Consider the following 12,320-nt stretch of genomic DNA (forward strand, 5'->3'; position numbering starts at 1 on the left):
GCTGAAGATTAGATGGGTAGATCACATAACTAATGAAGAAGTATTGAATAGGATTGGGGAGAAGAGAAGTTTGTGGCAGAACTTGACTAGAAGAAGGGATCGGTTGGTAGGACATGTTCTGAGACATCGAGGGATCACCAATTTAGTATTGGAGGGCAGCGTGGAGGGTAAAAATCGTAGAGGGAGACCAAGAGATGAATACACCAAGCAGATTCAGAAGGATGTAGGTTGCAGTAAGTACTGGGAGATGAAGAAGCTTGCACAGGATAGAGTAGCATGGAGAGCTGCATCAAACCAGTCTCAGGACTGAAGACCACAACAACAACAATCCACGTCTTTCGGACTGGCTGCAAAATATACCTTGTCCTGCGGTATATTAAATAAAGAAACATGCCATTTTCATCGGGTGTCATCTTGTTGAATCTTGTGGCTTTGCTTTTTGATCCACAACCACTCATGGTGTACTGGGAATCAGTCAGTGAATTCCAGTCTCACAAAGCAATCGTAACAAGCGGCTTTTCTTTGCACGCTATTAGGTTTCCAGGTGCTAAAAACAATAGGTCAACTGGTATTGTTTCGTAGACTGTCCTTCCACGGAAATTGTATCTGACTTCTTGTAAAGGGGAACTGTGTTCATAGGCGTACAACTGCGACGTAGACTCTCCCGCTACTATCATGTTATGTAAGAATTACAGTCACGATTTAGATGCACATTCAGATGATTTGATTATTTGTGCATGTCAAGCCTATGATTTCAAAGCTGAGGGCTGTCGTCCTCACTGCACAACCGGCTGCTATAATCAGAAAACTACGACGTGTTCTGTTAGCTGTCTTTAGAGTCAGTACTCACCGCGCACTCTACAATTATTGTAAGTATGCAAACCCATTTCTTCTCCGTTGCTCCAAATTTAAGAAAATACGGTCACGCGCGCGCACGCACCCATGTGTGTGTGTGTGTGTGTGTGTGTGTGTGTGTGTGTGTGTGTGTGTGTTTTTCCACTCAATTTTACGAGTCAGATAGCATTTCCAAATTGTTTTTTTTTTATTTATTTTTTTATCTTTTAGGCGCTGTTAATTCTACATGTAGCATAGCTTCAAGGTTTAAGAGCTTGATTGTCACTGTTTTTGGGAGTAGTCTTTCCTTTTTGCACACACGTCTTCTATTCTTTCCTAAACATCCAAGCACATCTTGTTCTACACCCCAAGAGAACTAGAGTTTGTCCCTCGCCAGGCTTGGTATCTGCGCGCGGTCTTAGACGTCTTGTCACGGCCCGCGTGGCTCCCCCCGTCGGAGGTTCGGGTCCTCCCTCGGGCATGATGGATATGTGGGTTGTCCTTAGCACAAGTTTAAGTCAGATTAAGTAGTGGGTAAGCTTAGGGACCGACGACCTCCGCAGTTTGCTTCCATAAGACGTTACCACAAATTTCCAATTTTTGTGCTTCTTGTACATACACTAATTGGCATCTGCGATTCAGTTCAGTCCTGTGCATAACACACCATGTAGCATACAATATTACGTTAATTCAGTCTTCCTCTATATTTGATTACTACCAGACGAATGTCACATTTATTTATGAGATGTTTGCACATCTTATAATGACGAAGTGATTCAGTGAGTTGCTAGACAGGATAATAAATACATATGGCTGCACATGGTGTCCAACTAGCTGAACATAACCATTTCTGGTCCTTGATCGGTTCATTTTGACCAGAGGACCCAGTTCATTCCATGGAAACACAGCCCACATCATTAAAGAGCCACCGGCAGCTTGCACATTGTCTTGTTGACAATTTGCGTCTTTGGCTTTGTGAGATCTGCACCACCCTCAAAACCTCCACCAGCTCTTACCAACTGAAATCGGAGACATTTGACCAAATCAGTCGTCAAGGATCAAACCGATACGGTCACGAGTCCGGGAGAGTCGCTGTATGCAACGTGGTGCTCGGAAAACCATTCGAGTTGGTCGCCTGCTGCCTTAGCTCATCAATGCCAAACTTCGTCCTACTGTACTAGCGGACACGTCCATTGTACGTCCCACATCGATTTTTGCGGTTATTTTACGCAATGTTGCTTGTCTATTACATTGAGAACTCTATGAAAACGCTGTTGCTTCGGTCGTTAAGAGCAGACCATATGCGTCTGCGTTTTCTGTGGTGAAAGCTAATGCCTGAAACTGTCGAAATGCTCTTGACACTGTGGATATCCGAATATTGAATACCCTAACGATTTCCGAAAAGGAACATCTCATGCGTCTAGCTCCAACTACCATTCCGAGTCCAAAGTCTGTTAATCAAGTCGTGTGGCCTTAATAGTAGGGGGACAAGGCGGGCATTAGTGCAGTTAGTTAGCGTGGGCTGCCTACATTCGAGAGCAAGTATACACTCAGGAGCAAACCTAGTGTTCTCCTTTGATTGACAGGTCCTCAACCTACTGCTCTGCTTAGAGGATGGTCAAATGACTTTCAGCAGCATCTCCCTCTCTCTCTAGAGAGCATCATCAGTCTACCATTAAATCATGCAGTCATGCGAAGTGATTCTCATGGTCAATTTAATTAATTAGCCTGTCAATTTGACATCAGTGACATGCCTCCTGGTGGGTGTAGGTGATGGCTAGGGCACCACGGATATGGTACTTCACCTGGTGTTTTATTCGTTGCAGCGATATCTTTTAATGATATTTCAATCCTCCACCTACACAGGAGAGACAACAGTCGTAATAAAGTCAGATGTGTTAACGAATTTATAAAGTAATACATGGTATGAAACTCACATTTACAACCTCTCTGTGCTGTTACCTTAAGAGACTTGGTATGTGTCGAGACATTTGGTTACCTTAAGAGAGTTCGTATGTGAGGGGGCGTCCTGTGACAGTGGTAGATCTTAGCACTCCATCATGAGCCTAAAATGAGTTTAATATTCTAGTCCTGTGATGCACGACGTGGCAGACAGGGAAATAATTTTTTCTACTTGATGAAAGAATACGTACTTAGAGGGAATATAGTCTATGCCTTAGTCCTGTATGGGATTTTCTCAAAAAGTAACGATACTTTAGTGACGTGAAAACGCGTGTACTGTACTGTACTCGTATAAACGGGAGGAACCTACATTTCGCACGAGAAATTCAAGGTGTATGGTCAGGAACATCGTTATCTCGAATTGGGTACTTTCTTTTTCAAGGTCTGTGTAGGACAGATCTGGTCACACTACCACGATCCTTTGCGATCGCGACCATTTTGGTCTTGCCTATTACTCGACTGTAGTACATTGCTTTTGTACTGGGTATAGTGTTTTCCCCAGAAAGTGTGTGTGTTTAGAAATGGGTTGATGTATTCCACCGAATTGTAGCAGCAATTCATCATAGGGATCACATTATTCAAATTTCCTACAGACAAAGACCGCAGGGCTAAATGGTTACGGTACTGTAGCAGAGACAAATGGAAGTCAACAACACATTCCAAGTTGTGTGCGGTAAGTAAATTGCCGGTTAAAAAATTACAGCTGACGTATCGTATGTTTTCTATCTAATTTATATGTTTACGATTTTATTAAAACTTCACTTTGAGGATTCACAGTTCGAGTTAAGTAAAGCTGATGGAAGAAGAGTGCTAAAATGGAATGCCATTCCAAGAAAATTTGATGTCACAAATCCACCCAAACTAGTTTCTTCTAAACGGAAACATGCAAAAGCAAGAACAGTAACTAAGTCAGATGTCAATGAAGTTGAGATATCCATCAACGTTTCCGACAAATCGCAGTTGTTTATTTTGGGTGTATGAACGTAACCTTCCAATCTATTACCAGTTACCATAACTTGTGTAACCTGAAATTATGCTAGTTTATGAGGGGACCAAATAACTGGCGAGCGAATATTCCCTGGAATTAAATTGTAGACGCACATAAATTTTTATGAAGCATTTCTGTTTAATATTCTGCTTTGGGCCTACTGCAGTTTCTGTTGATTCTCAGTACTGTACTGGCATGCATTCTGTCAACAAAATGCGTTTTTACAGTTTTTTACTGTGTAATATGGTTAGTGAAATCTATCATTAAGAATAAATCTTAAATCTGAAGATAGCAATTGTCGCACCTCACACAGTAATTGTGTTATGCCGGTATTGTAGCTGCAAATGCAATGTTGGGATTAGGGAACTTGGTTTCATAGCTGATTGCATGCTAGTGTTTGTTTAAAGGCGCAGTGCTGGTAAGATGGTTTTGTCTTTGAACATTTTTAGCTGTGAAATAATGGAGTTCCGTAATTATATTTCTCGCCACCGAAGCGTTTGAAAAAGAAACACATGAACAGAAACAGGAAGCATGCAGTCCAAATGAAGATACCGTTTAATTACCATTTACGTATGTTTTGATGGTACATATAAAATATTCTTCTCTCTTCACAGATGAAGAAAATGAAAGAGGAGATGGCTACAATGGAGAGCAAGCTTAGCATATTTTTACACCCATACTAGATAAAGTACTTGGAAAAAGTTTCTGGGTCAAACCCTTACAAATGGTCAAACAAAACTATAAGATTTGCTCTAAAAGTGAAATGTGCTGTTGATACAAAGGCTTATGAATATCTGAGGAGTAGCAACTACCCACTGCCGTCAGCAATGGCCCTGAGGAGGAGGATTGAAACTTGCAAATTTGCACCTGCCATTCAGCATGATATTATTCACTGGTTAGGTGAAATGCTGCAGTCTGAAGACATGCAAGGAAAGCTTGCACATCTTCAGACATGAGCATGATGTAGTGGAATTGCTTTTAAAGATTTTTTTCTCTGTGAGACTACATATTTTTGCCAAGGACTTAAACATGCTTTTCACTAGTAAATCAAAAGGCTATGCCAGTAGAAATTCGTTAATGCGAATGAGTGCTGATGTTTAGAAATAATGTGTTGCTACTGTGAATGGAACGTTACGTTTTACCTGACCATTTCTTTTTGTGCACGGCAGACCATCAACAGATCTCATATTTTCATGTAACAATTGCATATATTTTGTTTGTAGCAATTGCCTTCAGAAAATTGATTTGTTTTATCTGTTACTTGTTCTTGTGCTTGGCACCTTTGGCTATAAATACAATTTTTCTCCAATTGATATGGCAGTAATGTCACAGTGCAGGCTCAGCTATTCCCAGATTTGTAACATAGCTGGTTGGTACATAAAGGAGACTACTATCAAGTCAGCATGTTCCTAGTACGCTTGCTCTGGATGAAACATAGCCAGAAAAGTTACTGCTTTTCTGCAATATCTCTAACAGTTGTGTTGGCAAAACTGATGTCTACTGGTGGATTAGGTAATATTTGTCAAAGAAAATCCACTGAATCTGCTTTTGGTGTTCCATTTTTATAACTGGTTTTTCTAAAATGTCCTGTCACAAGATACTTTGGTCCTAGATATTAGCTATCTTTACACTGTACTTCCACGGAAATTGTCTCTGACTTGTTGTAAAGGGGAACTGTGTTCATAGTGATGTAAAAATTATTTTCAAGAGATAACTATATTTCTCATGTACTGTGTGAACTTGATAAACTATTCACTGCTGAAAATACTGCTCAAGTAACTAGTAATCTAAAGTTATTGTGAACCGTGGATGATGTGCACTGTTAGACAACATATTTGTTCGCCATAACTAATGCCACAACTAATGGGATCAACTGTTAAAACTAAAAGTGTCACACAGTAGCAGTTACATTACTGATTTCCAAGAGTGGTAAACCTGATACCACAGTGTTATCTGGCATTGTGTGTAAACAAACCTTCTGTGTGAATCTGAGTTTACAAAAAAAAATCTTCCAGTTTTGGCAAGTACATCATACTCATTACCCTCATTTGCGAAAATAAATATTATGAAAGTATCGGAATAATTTTCTTCATTGAAAACCTTTTCTGAGTCGTGATCCCTCAGTCGCTTGCAATATTGGTTTGATTTGAAGCAGTGAAACCAAAATTTTTATGAGGCGCACTGGTTATACAGACTGTGACCATAATCGTTATCCCTGCAATAATGGTATGTATGACTTTTGGCTAAAGATACAATTAGTAAATTGTATTATATTGGAAGGAGAAAGGAATTTTGATTAACAAAATTCTACTTTCCCCAAAGGTATCTGGGGACACAAAGCTGTGTGTTACGCTTTAAATAGTCTGTAATTGTTCCCAGCCTTCCACTCACTGAAGCACAATGTTGTTAATAAAAAAATTGTGTGATGGGTGTTGTCGGTGGAATGGAATGCCTAGTGAGCTTTTCTGCCCAGATTTGTTCCGCCTGCTAGCATTTTTTTAATCAGTTTCTTGTTTTTGTGCACATGAAACGGGGCAGCTTTGCAGGTAGTGAGTTACTAGTGATTTTCCCCTGATACGTTACTTAGTTTCTCTGACTTATTTGTTCACTCATAATATAGTACAGACATAAATGTCAAAAAGCTGAATTAAACTCAATATTTTTAATATCCTCAAAACTAATCGGTTGCAAATAGTGGTGTTTTCATATTCACATGCCTACGCAACTTTCTCTGTATAAAGATAGCATCAGTAATAACGCACAGCATATGTAACTATTCGTCCAGCGACTTTTGTAGGAGACGTGACAGTAACCGCTTAATTGGGGTAATGCTGCATCAGATTTCTTTTCAAGTGTTTACATTGCTTCAAATGGCTTTGAGCACTATGGGACTTAACATCGGAGGTCATCACTTCCCTAGAACTTAGAACTTCTTAAACCTAACTAACCTAAGGACATTACACACATCCATTCCCGAGGCAGGATTCGAACCTGCGACCGTAGCGGTCGCGCAGTTTCAGACCGAAGAGCCTAGAACGGCTTGGCCACACCGACCGGCCAAGTGTTTACATTGAGCAGGTAGAAACATTTATGAAGGCATACCGTTTTACTCAAATGAAATGAGCAAATTTTGTCTCACACATACTCAGCATTTTATTTTAGCTTAAAAATATAAGTTCCGACACAAATGACAGGAAAACTGTTTTCGGAACGATAATAATTTCCGAAAACAACCCCCCCCCCCCTCTTCCCTAGCGACATAACACTGTGTCGTCTCCTCTAGCCCTAATATAGCGGCTCCATAAGGAACATTGGTGTCTATACCTTCCCTATATAGACTTCGGATTTTTTGAAGTGGTGGGTCTGCGTGGGGGTGGGATTGTTTAGGGCTACTGTATACGTCCAAGCTGCAGCTGCTTGTTTCGCAATGCACCGCGGTTGCCTGCTAGGGCGGCAACGAGGAGTCGGCAGCCGGAAGTGACGGACTAGCTCAGCCTTTGACGTATACAAAGGATGCGCCCACCTGGCTAACCTTGACCTCGGGAGTGAGGGCTGGCGAAGTGACCAGAGTGCTGCGTGAGGGCGTCAGAAACGGACGTATGTGTGGTACGTGAGAGAAGATTCAAAATGATGGGTGTCTGCGCTGGACGTATTGATAGCATCCGAATTCCTGCCACTTCAATTATCCGCAGATGGTTCATGTTGTGACTTGGCAAGACAGCCAAGCCACTATGAGAGGAAGCCGAAAGGCAAGCGTTTAAGCTCACGCAGGCTGGCGTGAGGTCTGGAACAGTTAAGGGGATTTATAGTAGCAAAGAACGTAAGTAACTACTGGAATACTTAACTTTAATTCATAATTGGTGAACATCGGTCTGACGGTACATGCATCACAAGATAAATATCAAATAATAATGGCGCCTTGCTAGGTCGTAGCAAATGACGTAGCTGAAGGCTATGCTAACTATCGTCTCGGCAAATGAGAGCGTAATTTGTCAGTGAACCATCTCTAGCAAAGTCGGCTGTACAACTGGGGCGAGTGCTAGGACGTCTCTCTAGACCTGCCGTGTGGCGGCGCTCGGACTGCAATCACTGATAGTGGCGACACGCGGGTCCGGCGTATACTAACGGACCGCGGCCGATTCAAAGGCTACCACCTATCAAGTGTGGTGTCTGGCGGTGACACCACAGTTCACTCTGGCATACCCGCGAGTCCACGACTGCGGCTGCGGCAGCGCCGCTAATTTTCACCGACCTCTTTACCCGGCGCTAGCAGTCAGTGTACATGAGGACGAGCGCGTTGCGTGTGGACCTCTCTTCTCAATACATCACAGTCTACTATGTCTTGCAGTGGTACTTGCCTTTGCCTCTATACTATCACACAGTAGATAGAACCTTCGTCTCTTCTTCCGAATGTAGCGGCGAGAACCGACTTAGGAATACTGCAGTGCTTTAAAAACACAGTAACAACGTCAGACTCTGGATTGATAGAGATCTCTGATATTTAGCCATGACAACTTGTTACTATGGAGTAGACCGTGGTTTCAGCGCGTCGTGTCTAGAGCTTCTCAGTACGCTGCAGTAGACTCTGCCTTGCTGTTGTCTCTACCCTACCATGCCGTAGGCTTTTCTCCTTCTCCTTCTTCCGAATGTAGCGGAGGGAAGTTGCTTAGGGGTTGTATAGTGCTTTGAAAACCCAGTTGCGACGTAAATTCCCGACTGATAGCGATATCTGACATTTAGCTATCAGCAGCTTATTACAACCGATTGGACTGCCGTTTAAGTATGTCGTGTTTCGTGTTTCTCAATACATCGCTCTATACTATGTCTTCAGTGATATTTGCGTGTCTCTGTTATATCACGCTATCACGCAGGAGAACCTTCATGCCTCCTACCGAATGAAGCGGAGGGAACCATTTTAGGAATCCTGTAGTACTTTTAAAAACCCCACGACGTTTCCGATATTTTATTACACGCATGCATGCGTTCTGGTCTGGGTCTCTCTCTCATTGCCGGTGCGGACTGGGGCCACGTTGTAGACGGCGAACGGCGCACGACTCGCCGTCGGTAGAATTTCTTTTTATCACCAGATATGTTTAGTGGAACGTTATGGTGGAGGAGTGCGTTTGTGCTCACAAACATTGGTGAGTACACAGCCTCGAATATATTTAGCACTACGATCTATTTCTGGTGGAAATTTCATTACTTGATTTGCATAATTTTTGTGTGTGATGTTCAACGCTGAAATTATGTTTTATTACGAAGAAGGATCATCACAAGTTGGAGGTAAGTGTTTTAAGCGACCTATCTGACTTATTTAAATCATTAAACAATGAATCTGAAACGGTAGAGCAAATGGCTTATTTCACTCTAAATTTGATAACGAAATTGTATCAGCTCTCCCTTTGTCTCCAGCATTAACCAGCAGGAATACAGTATTTCGGATCAACGGAACGCTGCCACTTGATGCTTTGTGGGAGGCGGGGGGAGGGGGGGAGGGGGGGGGGGTTGGCGAGATGAAAGGAAGCCGATATCAGGTTTGTGGTCGGGGTGGTACTTCGTAACGTGATCTGTAACTAGGACTTTGGGCGGTTTTGACTTTGGTTCCGGTGCCTTGACGATAGAGACACGCACGGGAGATCCTAAACAGCAGCTACTACACCGCAGTTCGTCCACTTTGGCAGGGATTAACTGTCAGTCCCATATTACTGCCGTATGCTCCTCGATCTGTACAAAAGAGTTTGCCTCTGAGATTCTAGTAATTTGCTCATCTGCTGAAAGTGGGTTTCGAAATGAGTACTTAGATATGTAATTGTTGCCATTTTCCCGTCTGTGCTTGGATACCAGTGTGCTTCAAAAAGTGAGGAAAATAAGACGATTAACCCCCCTGACTCCGAAAACAGACATAAACTAAGCCTAATCAGCGTTTCCTAGCGCCGCAATCGTTTACATATTCCACGCAGCGATCAAAATGGCTCTGAGCACTATGGGACTTAACATCTGTGGTCATCAGTCCCCTAGAACTTAGAACTACTTAAACCTAACTAACCTAAGGACATCACACACATCCATGCCCGAGACAGGATTCGAACCTGCAACCGTAGCAGTCGCGCGGTTCCGGACTGAGCGCCTAGAACCACTAGACCACCGCGGCCGGCACGCAGCGATCGATTTCCTGACAAATTCTTTAACTGAACTATACTCCATACACCATCCTGTATACCGTATGTGTGGTATCGATAGCTACGATGCCACGACGTAGGTGCACTCTGCTAGGTTGGCACTACGACACCGTCGACAACGCCATCTAGCCGGCTCTGTGCAGCTCTACAAGCGCCGCTCCATATTCTACACATTTGATTCCGAGTAGACCACCGAGGAACATTGTTTCTATTTCATAGTGGGCGAGCCACTACAGATTTTGCCTTTGTAACGTGATGTTCAGCTACGCACCTACGTACTCATCTCAGCCAAAGTTAAGTACAACTGATGTATTCAAGTTATTGTGTTGTGATATAGTAAAACCACATTTCTAAAAGCTGTACCGAGAGCATCTTACCTCACCATCTCCAACTCGCTTCCTACATTCGGCCTACCGTTCAGTGTACGGGAGGAGACCCACGCGCCGCCTTCCAGGCGGGATGCAAAAGTGTGTTGTTAAAATGAACAGTATTTCATGCCTTTCAGTCACTTTCCCGACAAATTCTTTAAGTAAATAAATAAAGTACATTCCAAACACCACCTTCAATAGCTTAAAATTGTTTAAATAAACAATATTACCCACAGTGTTTGGATTCTTTAAACAACATTCCGTGCACTGCAATCGAATTCCCTCCAAATGATCGATCAACTGTGTCTTTTTCCCGCCAATTTCCGGAAAGGGGAGGGCAGGGGTAGGGCTCGGCGGGATTACCAGAAGGGGAGGGGTTAATTAATTGCTCGATTTAATTAAGAGTCAATCGAATTGATATCAAAAGTGTGCTTACATCAGCCAGGGGAGTTTCCTAAGGGATGCAGGAGGAGGATATGGAGGGGAGGGGTGGTGAACAATAGAGTAAGGACGTGTCAATCGAAAGGGTGGATTACCCCCAGGGGGTCATAACCTGTCAATTAAAAGGATCGATTATTTCCAGGGGTTTTCATCCTCTTAGTAAAGCAGTAGGTTAAGGACCTGTCAATCAAAGGAGAATGATAGGCGTGCCCCCGACTGCATACATACCCCTTATTGTAGGCAACCCTCGCTAACAAATTGCACTGATGCACGCTTTGTCCCCTCATCATGTTGGAGACCTTTTCAGATAAATCACCTGGATACAAATGACAGTTCTACCAATTCACTGCCCTTTTATAGCTTGTGTGCGCGATACTATCGTCATCTGCATGTGATCATATCGCTGTCTCAAGACTTTAGTCACTTCACTGTAGTATGAAATTGCAGACACGGTTAACTATCTCTATGAAGAAGATCCAAACGAACACAGAGCTATGTGATGTCAGCATTAGAAGAACCTTTACTGGACAATGAGATATTAAGTGTGTATGATGATAGTCAAGTTTATGTTAAATGACCACATGGATTACAACGTTCACATGTACAGCTTTCATTGTGAGTAAAAGTGTAAGCAATATCGTGCATGGCGTCTCAGTGCTAGCACCGAGCATTTCACAGTGTTTGGAGGTGCAAAGCCTTAGAGATATGTGCTTGTATTAACCTGCAGCATGTCTTGATCCGTTTGCTGCCACAGCGAAAGAATATTCAGTCCAATGTGGGACAAGATCCGTATCCACGCTGTTGGAAAAGGGTTTAGGCGGTTCAACAAGCCATTAAGTCTCTGCGGCACCTCTACTGTTTGTCAATATTAACTCTGATTGTAAAGTATGACCTTTCTGTTACCCTGGTAGAAGTTTGTTTCCTTGCAGTTGTCTTCAGATTACAGTTACACACTCAGTAATTCTATATATACAGGTTTCCTGATTTTCAGACCAAGCAGTTTTTCATGATTAATTCAGACGTACGAGGCAGTCCTGTCTCGGTTTTCGGGAACTGACTGAATTTCAGGATCAGTGTCAGACGCTACTATCGGTTCGAAGACGTCACCAGGGGCGTGATTTCCTTGTACACTCGCAAATGCGGGAGAAGTGGCGAATCATGGAGAGAAGGACAAAAACCTCAAGCACATCGCATTGTATAAGTATTTAGGCGCAATACTGTTAGATGTACACGTTTGCTTCCGCCGTTCTAAATGGCTCTGAGCACTATGGGACTTAACATCTATGGTCATCAGTCCCCTAGAACTTAGAACTACTTAAACCTAACTAACCTAAGGACAGCACACAACACTCAGCAATCACGAGGCAGAGAAAATGCCTGACCCCGCCGGGAATCGAACCCGGGAACCCGGGCGTGGGAAGCGAGAACGCTACCGCACGACCACGAGATGCGGGCAAAAGAGAAGACTATCGATGCTACTTAAACCGACTCGGCAGAGCAGAGCAGATGCGCAAGTTTGTAAAGAAACTTCCAGCTGACGATAAAAGA

This window comes from Schistocerca cancellata, chromosome 6 (genome assembly GCF_023864275.1).
Source record: "Schistocerca cancellata isolate TAMUIC-IGC-003103 chromosome 6, iqSchCanc2.1, whole genome shotgun sequence".
In the NCBI taxonomy this organism is placed as follows: domain Eukaryota; kingdom Metazoa; phylum Arthropoda; class Insecta; order Orthoptera; family Acrididae; genus Schistocerca; species Schistocerca cancellata.